This window comes from Musca autumnalis, unplaced genomic scaffold, assembly GCF_047663935.1.
Source record: "Musca autumnalis isolate F117 unplaced genomic scaffold, ASM4766393v1 scaffold_4, whole genome shotgun sequence".
Taxonomy (NCBI): domain Eukaryota; kingdom Metazoa; phylum Arthropoda; class Insecta; order Diptera; family Muscidae; genus Musca; species Musca autumnalis.
The window spans coordinates 231,533,013-231,544,775 of record NW_027411977.1 but is presented as its reverse complement, the minus strand read 5'-3'; the positions used below and the strand labels follow the sequence as shown (position 1 = coordinate 231,544,775).

Genomic DNA, 11,763 nt, shown 5'->3' with positions numbered 1-11,763 from the left:
AATCACTGCCTATGGTGTGAAGCGATAAAATATCGGTTACAATTTTGGTATAATTTTTTGAGTTTAAATTGGTATTTTTCCATATGGGGCCAAAATCTCCCACTTCGTCTTATTGTGGAGAGTTGATGTCAACGGACAAAATATTCTACATCAAATTTCATCATAAGTCACCGAACAAGTGAAATCTGTACCTAAGATGCGAAGCGATAAAATATTGGTTACAATTTTGGCATCATTTTTTGAGGTTAAATTGGTTATTTTTCCGAATTCTCCCCAAAATCTCCCACTTCACCTTATTGTAGGTGTTTGATTTCAATGAACAAAATATTCTAAATCATATTTCACTATAAGTCACAGAACAAATGAAATCTGTAGCTATCATTTAGAACAATAAAATATCGGTTACACACATTTTACAATGGTGTAACTTGGGCCATTTTCTAAATTAGACCAATATCTACAATAAAGCGATACTTTAGATCGTTGGCGTTGAAGAAAAAGTTATTCTAAATCAAATTTCACTATGAGTTTTCGAACAATAGATATCGTTAGGTACAATATTTTTACCGATTATACATCCATTTCAAAATTGGTATAAAATACACATATTTTGTGGTCGATTTTGGTGTTTTATTCCTAAATGTGCCAAAATTTCCGACTAAACCCAATTTTAGAGGGTTAGTGGCAAAATATTCTACATCAAGTTTCACTATAAGTCCCCGAACAACTGAAATCTGTACCTATGATATAAAGCTATTAAATAACTGTTGTAAAAATTACAATAATTTTCGGGTTTAAATTGGTATTTTTACATATTGGGTCAAAATCTCCCACTTCACTTTATTGTGGAGAGTTGATGACAACGGACAAATTATTCTACACCAAATTTTATAATAAGTCACTGAACAAGTGAAATCAGTACCTATGATGTGAAGTGATAAAATATCGGTTTCAATTTTGCCATCAATTTTTGAGGTTAAATTGGGTATTTTTTTCATTACGGCACAACATCTCCCACTTTACCTGATTGTACATGTCTGATGTCAATGAACGAAATATTCTACATTAAATTTCATTAGTAGTCTCCTAAGAACTCAAATCTGTAACTATCATTTACAACAACAATATATCAGTTACAATTTTGATATAAAAAAATCCATCATTTTTAGAGGTTAAATTTAGGCCTTTTCCAAATTGTGTCAATTTCTCCCACTTCAAAGTATTTTAGAAGTATGCTGCCAATGCATGAAATATTCTACATCAAATTTCACTATAAGTTCCTGAACAACAGTGATCAGTTGCTATGATATAAGGCGATAAAATATCAGTTACAATTTTGGTATAACAAATTGAGGTTAAATTGGGTAATTTCCCAAATTGTGCAAATATTTCCCACTTCACATTATTGTAGAGGGCTCTTGGCAAAGGACGAAATATTCTACATTGAATTTCATCATAAGTCGTCGAACAACTGAAATCTGTAGCTATCATCCAACAACAATAAACTATTGGTTACAACTTTGGCAACATTTTTGAGGTTAAATTAGCAAATTTCCAAAATGTGCCAAAAATCTCCCATTTAACCTTATTCTAAGGGGGTCACGTCAATGGGTAAAATATTCTACATCAGATTTTACTATAAGTCACGGAGCAAATAAATTCAGTAGCTATGGTATAAAGCTATAAAATATCAGTTACAATTCTGGCATAATTTTTTTTGATGTTAAATTGGGCAATTTTTCCAAATTGGCTTAAAATCTCCCACTTAACCTTATTGTGGAGGTTTGATGTCAATGAACAAAATATTCTACATCAAATTTTACCATAAGTCACAGAACAAATGAAATCAGTAGCTGTGATATAAAGCAATAAAATATCAGTGACAATTTTTGCATCATTTTTGAGGTTAAATTTGTTATCGCTGCAAATTGGACCAAAATCTCCCATTTTAGCTTTCTTTAGAGGATTGATGTCAAAGGCAAAAATATTCTTCATCAAATTTCACCCTGTGTCCCCGAACAAAATAAATCTCTAACTATAATACTTACAAATAAAAACAATTCTTTAAATTTGCTCATGTAAAGAAAAAAACATATTCTTTGTTGTTCTTTGGAGTCCTTTTATTTGGAACTCTCTTTTCATCTTCTTTTTATTTTAGTTTTTTTTTTTTCATTTATTTTTTTTAATTGTCTTTTCGTTTCCTCGTTTGTTTTTTTTTTCATTTTTTTCAAATACACATTTCAAAATTTTCTTTTCTTATTTCTTGTTAATAAACAGTTATTACTTTATACATAGTTGCTTTTTTACTTGTTTTTGTTTATGATTCTTGAGATTATCGTTTCCATTTTGTTTTTTTCTTTGTTTAAGATCATCATAGTATTTTTAATAGTTGTTTTTGCTTTGTATAATAATTATAATAATAATAATAATAGTTAATTAATACAAATAAAATTATTTAATAATAATAATATTAATTAACCATTTTAATTGTATGCAATCACTTATGCGATAATATCAATTATTTTCAGTTTTTTTCTTTTTGTTTTTATTTTTCTTTTTTGTTTTCTTTGTAATAAATTTGTAGTTTGTTTTTCTTTGTAGAAAAATAAATAATTAATTAGAAAATAAAAAAAATATAAAAAAATATATATTAGAGAGGAAAGATAACAAAATATAAGAGAGAATAAACATATTTGATAGATTTGATAATAAATTTGCTGTTAATGATCAGTTTGTGAGATGGAGAATGTCAAGAATCTACAATCTACTGTTCTAACTTGTTTTAGTTAAATTTGGTCTTTTTCCGCTTGATGCCAAAATTTCCAACAGCGCCTTCTTTTAGAGGGTTGGTGTCAAAGGAAAAAATATTCTCCATCAAATTTCACTGTAAGTCCTAGAACAAAAGAAATCGCTAGCTGTAACATATATCAATAGAAAATCGGTTAGAAATTGGGCATTTATACTATACGTATTGTTTTTTCGGTGAAATTTGACTTTTGGTCTTTTTTGGAATCGTGCCACAACGACCACTACACCACATATTAGACGATTGATGTCAAAGAGAAAATTACTCTACATCAAATTTCACTATAAACCCCAGAACAAAAGAAATCTGTAGCTGTAATATATGTCAATAGAAAATGGGTTAAAAGTTGGCCGTATATTATTTTTTAGTGAAATAAGACTTTTGGTCTTTTTGGGAATTATACCAAAATTCCGCCACACATTATTTTGGAAGCTTGCTATCAAAGGGATAATTATTCTACAACAAATTTCACAGCAAGTTCTAGAACAAACGAACTCGTTACATGTGATATATGTGAATATAAAATGGGTTATAAGTTGGCCCTATATCATTTTTTAGTAAAATAAGACTTTTGGACCTTTTCGGAACTGTACCAAAAGTCCCACAACACATTATTTTGGAGGGCAGATGTCAAAGGGAAAATTTTTTTCCTACAAATTTCACAGTAAGTTCTAGAACAAAGGAAATCGGTATGTGATATATGTATATCAATAAAAAAATGGGTATAAGTTGGACATTTATCATATTTGAATGAAATTGCACATTTTTTCGAAATCGTGCCAAAACTCCCACTACGCTTTATTTTAAAGGGTTGATAGTAAAGGACAAATTATTCTACATCAAATTTGACAGTAAGTCTCTGAACAAATAAAACCGGTAGCAGTAATATATATTAAAAAAAACTGACTCCCTTATTTGGCACTTATTATTTTTTAGAGGAATTGGATTTTTTTCGGAATTGTGCCAAACCTTCCTTTACAATTGAATTTAGGGGAATGGCGTCATTGATTGAAATATTCTTCATTACATTTCACTATAAGTTATCGAAGAAGTGAAATCTGTAACTATAATATAAAGCCATTAAATGTTGTCTACAAAAATACGTAATTTTAGGGTGTTAAATTGGCAATTTTACAAATTGGGCCAAAATCTCCCACTTCGCCCTACTTTAGAGGTTTGGTATGAAAGGAAAAATTATACTATATCAAATTTTACTATGAGTCACTGAACAAAAGAATCCGATAGATATAATAGTTAGCAATAATACATCCATTTCAAAATTGGTATAAAAATGCATACTTATTTTCTGGTCGAATTTAATATTTTTCCAAAGTTTAGCAAAATTACCCAAATTTTGGCTAAATAGAGGGTAGATGTGAGTGGAAGAAATATTCTACATCAAATTTCATCACAAGTCACTAAACAAGTGAAATCTGTAACTAAGATATAAAGCAATGAAATAGTAGTTACAAAATTACAATAATTTTAGACGTTAAATTGGGTATTTTTCTTTAGTTGGCCAAAATCTCCCGCCGTGCCCTATTTTAGAGGGTTGATGTCAATGAACGAAATATTGTACATTAAATTTCACTATATGTCACTGAATAACTAAAACCTGTCGCTATGATATACAACAATAAAACATCGCTTTAAAAAAATCCATAATTTTTTAACCAAATCGACCAAAATTCTCCCACTTCAACTTGTTTTATAAGCATCATGTCAAGGGACATAATATTCTACATCAAATTTCATCATAAGTCACCGAACAAGTGAAATCTGTATCTAAGATGTGAAGCGATAAAATATCGGTTACAATTTTCGCATCATTTTTTGAAATTAAATTGGTTATTTTTCCAAATTCTCCCCAAAATCGCCCGCTTCACCTTATTCTAAAGGTTTGATGCCAATGAACTACATCGAATTTCACTATAAGTCACAGAACAAATGAAATCGGTAGCTATCATTTAGAACAATAAAATATCGATTACAAACATATTACAATAGTATAACTTGGCAAAATTGTTCAAATTCGACCACTATCTACCATTAAGCGATACTTTAGATGGTTGACGTTGAAAAAAATTATTCTACATCAAATTTCACTATGAGTCTCCGAACAATAGATATCGTTAGGTACAATATTTTTACCGATTATACATCCATTTCAAAATTGGTATAAAATACATATATTTTGTGGTCGATTTTGGTGTTTTATTTCTAAATGTGCCACAATTTCCAACTAAACCCCATTTCAGAGGGTTGGTGGCAAAGCACAAAATATTCTACATCAAATTTCATCATAAGTCAACGAACAACAGAAAACTGTACCTATGATATAAAACTATGAAATAACGATTGCAAAAATTACAACATTTTTTCGGGTTTGAATTGGTATTTTTCAATATTGGGCCAAAATCTCCCACTTCGTCTTATTGTGGAGAGTTGATGTCAACGGACAAAATATTCTACATCAACTTTCATCATAAGTCACCGAACAAGTGAAATCTGTACCTATGATGTGAAGCGACAAAATATCGGTTACAATTTTGGCATAATTTTTTGAGGTTAAATTGGGTATTTTTTAAATTGGCCTGAAATCTCTCACTTCACCTTATTGCGGAGAGTTTATGACAACGGACAAAATATTCTACATCAAATTTCATTATAAGTCACCGAAGAAGTGAAATCTGTACCTAAGGTGTGAAGCGATAAAATATCGTTTACAATTTTGGTATAATTTTTTGAGGTTAAATTGGGTATTATTTTAAATTGGGCTAAAATCTCTCACTTCACCTTATTGCAGAGCATTGATGTTAATGAACCAAATATTCTACATCGAATTTCACTATGAGTCACAGAACAAATGAAATCTGTAGCTATAATTTAGAACAATAAAATATCGGTTAGAAACATTTTACAATAGTGTAACTTGGCCAATTTTTCAAATTAGACCAATATCTACCATTAAGCGATAGTTTAGATGGTTGACGTTGAAGAACAAATTATCCTACATCAAATTTCACTATGAGTCTCCGAATAAAAGATATCGTTAGGTACAAAATTTATAGCGGTTATACATACATTTCAAAATTGGTATAAAATACACATATTTTGTGGCCGATTTTTGGTGTTCTATTCCTAAATGTGCCAAAATTTCCAACTAAACCCAATTTTAGAGGGTTGGTGGCAATGGACAAAATCTTCTACATCAAGTTTCACTATAAGTCCCGAAACAACTGAAATCTGTACCTATGATATAAAGCTATGAAATAACGATTGCAAAAATTACAATATTTTTCGTGTTTAAATTGGTTATTTTTCTTATTGGGCCAAAATCTCCCACTTCACTTTTTTTCAGAGCGTTGATGTCAATGAACGAAATATTCTGCATCAAATTTTATTATAAGTCACCGAACAAGGGAAATCTGTACCTAAGATGTGAAGCGATAAAATATCGGTTACAATTTTCGAATCATTTTTTTGAGGTTAAATTGGGTATTTTTTAAATTGGGCTAAAATCTCTCACTTCACCTTATTGCAGAGCGTTGATGTCAATGAGCGAAATATTCTAAATCAAATTTCATTGTAAGTCACCGAACAAGTGAAATCAGTACCTATGATGTGAAGTGATAAAATATCGGTTTCAATTTTGCCATCAATTTTTGAGGTTAAATTGGTTATTTTTCATATTGGGCCAAAATCTCCCACTTCGCCTTGTTGTAGGTTGTTGATGTAAATGGATGAAATATTCTACATCAAATTTCACTATAAGTCACAGAACAAATAAAATCTGTAGCTATCATTTAGAACAATAAAATATCGGTTAGAAACATTTTGCAATAGTGTAACATGGGCCATTTTCCAAATTAGACCAATATCTACCTTTAAGCGATACTTTAGATGGTTGACGTTGAAGAAAAAAATATTCTAAATTAAATTTCACTATGAGTCTCTGAAGAAAATAAATCTTTAGATACACATTTTTTACCGATTATACATCCATTTCAAAATTGGTATAAAATACACATATTTTTTGGTCGATTTCGGTGTTTTTTTCCTAAATGTACAAAATTTCCGCCTAAGCCCCATTTTAGAGGGTTAGTGGCAAAGGACAAAATATTCTACATCAAATTTCACTATAAGTCCCCGAACAACTGAAATCTGTACCTATGATATAAAGCTATGAAATAACGATTGCAAAAATTACAATATTTTTCGTGTTTAAATTGGTTATTTTTTTATTGGGCCAAATTCTCCCACTTCACCTTTTTTCAGAGGGTTGATGTCAATGAACGAAATATTCTAAATCAAATTTCACTATAAGTCGCCGAACAAGTGAAATCTGTACCTAAGATGTGAAACGATAAAATATCGGTTACAATTTTGGCATTATTTTTTGATGTTAAATTGTGTATTTTTTTAAATTGGCCTGAAATCTCTCACTTCACCTTATTGTGGAGAGTTGATGTCAATGAACGAAATATTCTAAATCAAATTCCATTATAAGTCACCGAACAAGTGAAATCAGTACCTATGATGTGAAGTGATAAAATATCGGTTACAATTTTCGCATCATCTTTTGAGGTTAAAGTGGGTATTTTTTAAATTGGGCTAAAATATCTCACTTCACCTTATTGTGGAGAGTTGATGTCAACGGACAAAATATTCTACATGAAATTTCATTATAAGTCACTGAACAAGTGAAATCTGTACTTAAGGTGTGAAGCCATAAAATATCGGTTACAATTTTCGCATCATTTTTTGAGGTTAAAGTGGGTATTTTTTAAATTGGGCTAAAATATCTCACTTCACCTTATTGTGGAGAGTTGATGTCAACGGACAAAATATTCTACATGAAATTTCATTATAAGTCGCCGAACAAGTGAAATCTGTACCTAAGATGTGAAACGATAAAATATCGGTTACAATTTTGGCATTATTTTTTGATGTTAAATTGTGTATTTTTTTAAATTGGCCTGAAATCTCTCACTTCACCTTATTGTGGAGAGTTGATGTCAATGAACGAAATATTCTAAATCAAATTTCATTATAAGTCACCGAACAAGTGAAATCTGTACCTAAGATGCGAAGCGGTAAAATATCGGTTACAATTTTGTCATAATTTTTTGAGGTTAAAATGGGCGTTTTTTCAATTTTGGCCCAACATCTCCCACTTTACCTTATTGTACTTGTTTGATTTCAATGTACAACATATTCTACATCAAATTTCATCACTAGTCTCCGAAGAATTCAAATCTGTAGCTATCATTTACAACAACAAAATATCAGCTACAATTTTGATATAAAAAATCCTTCATTTTTAGAGGTTAAATTGAGGCCTTTTCCAAATTTTATCAAATTCTCCCAATTCAACGTATTTTAGAAGTATGCTGTCAATGCACGAAATATTCTACATCAAATTTCATTATAAGTTCCCTAACAACTGAGATCAGTAGCTATGATATAAGGCGATTAAAAATCAGTTACAATTTTGGCATAAAACAAATTGAGGTTAAATTGGGTAATTTCCCAAATTGTGCAAATATTTCCCATTTCACATTATTGTAGAGGGTTCTTGGCAAAGGACGAAATAGTCTACATTAAATTTCAACATTAGTCCCCGAACAACAAAAATCTGTAGCTATTACATATACCAATAAAATATCGGTTACAATTTTGTTATAAAAAATGCAATATTTTTTGGGTGGCTAAATATGGTACTTTTCTGACCGACCTTGTATTGTATTATCACTGATAGCTGACATTTTGATAACTAAGAATTGTTAATAATAGTTAATGAGTTATAACTAATCCCTGTAGGGACACTTTCTTTAAAAATGTATCCAAATTTAGTTCTCTTGCCATAATTTAGGCCTAGCAAATTCAAGTTCTTTTAGTTGTCACTTCACAAACGGATCATTATTCTACAAATTAAGTTCAAAATAGTTCTCTAAGTGTTTTGAGAGACAATAAAAATATACAAATGTTTTTTTCTTTAAAAATAACAGAATAAGAAGATCCACATTGTTGTTTAAAGCTTGGTTAAATAATTTCTTGTCTCAATCTTTTTTAAATTTTCGTAACAAAAAAAACACTTCTCATTATTTTCAAATTGTTAAAACAAATATTAAAATGCTATTGCTTGTTAATGTTGTTGTTGCTGTTAATTTGTGGGTTTTCTAAATGAAATGCTTTGTTTTTGTTGTTATTAACCCAAAGAAAACATAGTATTTTTGTATCATTTTTTAAATAAACTTAACTATTTATGACAGTAGTTGTTGTTGTTGCTTTTGTTTATTACCATTGTTGCTAAGGTGTTAAGTGTTATTGTTGATGTTGTATAGTTTTGAAGAAGAAAAAAAAAGAACAAAATAATAGCATCATTGCTTCCTTCTTGTTATTATTTTTGTATTTAAGATCTGTGAGAATATGCTGGCAGAATATGGTAGAGGTTTTATGTGTTATATTGGGTTATTTATTTTAAAAATATTTTCAAATTGTTATTTAATAAATATCACAACATAAAACCTTGAAACAGTTCTTTTTTGGTGAAGGTGTGGAATTTAAATGGAATTTATGAAAGACCGACACCTGATCAGTGTTGCCGACAGTTTTTGATCGGAAATCGTCAAAAAAATCGTCAATAAAATTTGGAAAATCGTCAAAAATCGTCAACATGTTCCAAAACTACATTTGATTACCGTTTAGTGCGATTTTTCGCTGATAGTAATGGCTATGAGACTAACAACATAAGATATACAACCCAGAGCAATAAATTTAACCCAATCTCACTTAAATACCGATATAAACAGCAGCTATCACAAGATGGGTTCCAATTGCCAGTTTTGAATAAAGTTTTGCTCAAATATCGTTTGCTCGACAATGTGACCGTTCGTGTTGTCGATCATCCACATACATTTTACATTTTGAATAACTGACTGACCGCTAAAAGGGGGCATAAGTAGGATGTTAACAATGCTGGGCATAAGTAGTATGTTAATAAGGCGTACAGAAATAAGGCCGCATGAAATAACACCCCAAATTGAAAGTGGAAATAGGCCCCAAACAGATATATGGAAAACAACAACAAAACTTTTGGGACCTATTTTCGTCTTTTTGGGACCTTTTTCCAATCCAGTGTTTAAGAGAAAAAATAAATTGGGGTAAATTTTCGAAAGTTATTATGAAGAAAGCGAAGAAAAATTAGGGTGTAATTTCATAAATGGTTTAAACAAAAAACAAAAAAAAAAAAAACAAAACGGTGCACGGACATAACTTCCAAAATTCGTTGGGAGTTATGTCCGTGAAGCAAATCGAAAAAAAAAACTAAAAAAAACGCGGACATAACTCCCAACGATTTTTTCTTAATGTCAAAGTTACTTTTTTGCTTTTCGAAATTATTTTCTGTTGATGAAAGAACTGTTGTAAATTTTAGAGAAGAAATTAGAATATTAAAGGAATTGCCAAACAATACCGAAGTATCCACAAAATCTTCCAGATTTCATGAAAGTAAATAAAAATGAAATTATATTTGAATTTGTCAGTAGCAGTTCGGAGAAATTTTACCAGACTAAGGTATTCGATGAAGATATTTCGTATACAGAGTATATTAATTATTTAAATTGAAAAAAAAATTAAATCGGGAAATTTTTATGTGTTTGCATTTTTTACAAAAGTCTGTATTTTTTAAAAAAAAAGCAAAAAATATTTTTGTAAAATATCCCGCGAGTTTTTCAAATATATTTTCGCCTGCGGCGTTTTTCGGTTATATAAAATTATTTGCAATTTTTTAGAAAAAATTGTATTAAGTAAGACTGTGAAAATATTTTCGTAAAAAAATCGCGCGATTTTTTCAAAAGTAGTTCCGTTTGAGGTGTTATTTTATGGGGCCTTATTTCTGTACGCCGTTAATAATGCTGGGTGTTAATAATGCTCACAACGCGATGGATATACTTCCCATTTTATCTCGAAAACTTGTCATGGGAGGTTTTCATCCATTAACCCCCCGTTTACACATGCAAGTGACAGTTCGAAAAATACCAATCCACTCACACATATTCACTGCCACACCAACTAATAACCTCACTGCCGACAAAATTTCCTTGTCAGTAATCAATGTAAGTGCTTTGAAAGTAACTTCAAAATTTTTCCGAACGTTTACACATGCAAGTGTCAGTTCGAAAAAATTGAAGTTTCGACTATAATATGTATACACAACTGCCTGCAAGTTACTTGCATGTGTAATCAGTGGGTAACAATCCTAAACGAACATTTTTATCTGATATAATTAGAAGGTGAGACAAAAACCATCAAAATACCTGTATACCAGAATGTACCTTAACATAGCCACTTTCGTTGGAAATTGCTTAGAACATTAAAAATGCTCATAAAATCGAGTTTGGAAAATTGTTTTCCATAAAGACTTTGGTGAAATTTTGGTCAAAATATAGTTATCATGTGTTATTTCATGCAATTTTGGTTTACGTGAAAAATCGTCATTTTAGATCACAAAATCGTCAAATCGTCATTTTTCGATTTTGGACCTAAAAATCGTCAAATTCGGCAACACTGCACCTGATGCAAAGCAAGTAAAAATGTTCAATGTCAAGAAATATTTATAATTTTCAATTTAACAATACAGCCAACTAAAGGAATTGACGGTTAAGAAGGAAATTAGAATATACAAAGTGAGGTTATGTGGATAATAAAGGCTGAAACAAGAAAAAACATTAAAATTTTATAAATTAAGGAAATGGGGATGTTTTAATCCTTTGACCTGGGTCTCGGACACACGTGTACAATCTACAAAAAGAAGTCTATTTTTTAAGGTTATATTTGGCCTTTAATAATTTTGTGCCAAAATGTCCCATAATTGTGATGTCAGTGGAGAAATTATTCTACAATAAATTTAACTACAGGTCCCAGAGGAGCAATCGAAATCGGTAGCTATAATA

At 30.2% G+C, this 11,763-nt stretch overlaps 1 long non-coding RNA gene across 1 annotated transcript in view; it reads left to right on the top strand.

The window, feature by feature from the left end:
- The first annotated feature begins 2,106 nt into the window (after positions 1–2,106).
- LOC141401284 (uncharacterized) overlaps positions 2,107–11,763 on the top strand; it is a 19,652-nt gene continuing 9,995 nt past the window's right edge. Inside the window, exon 1 of the long non-coding RNA XR_012412307.1 lies at positions 2,107–11,751. This is a non-coding gene — a long non-coding RNA (uncharacterized lncRNA). The remainder of the gene's footprint in view (positions 11,752–11,763) is intronic.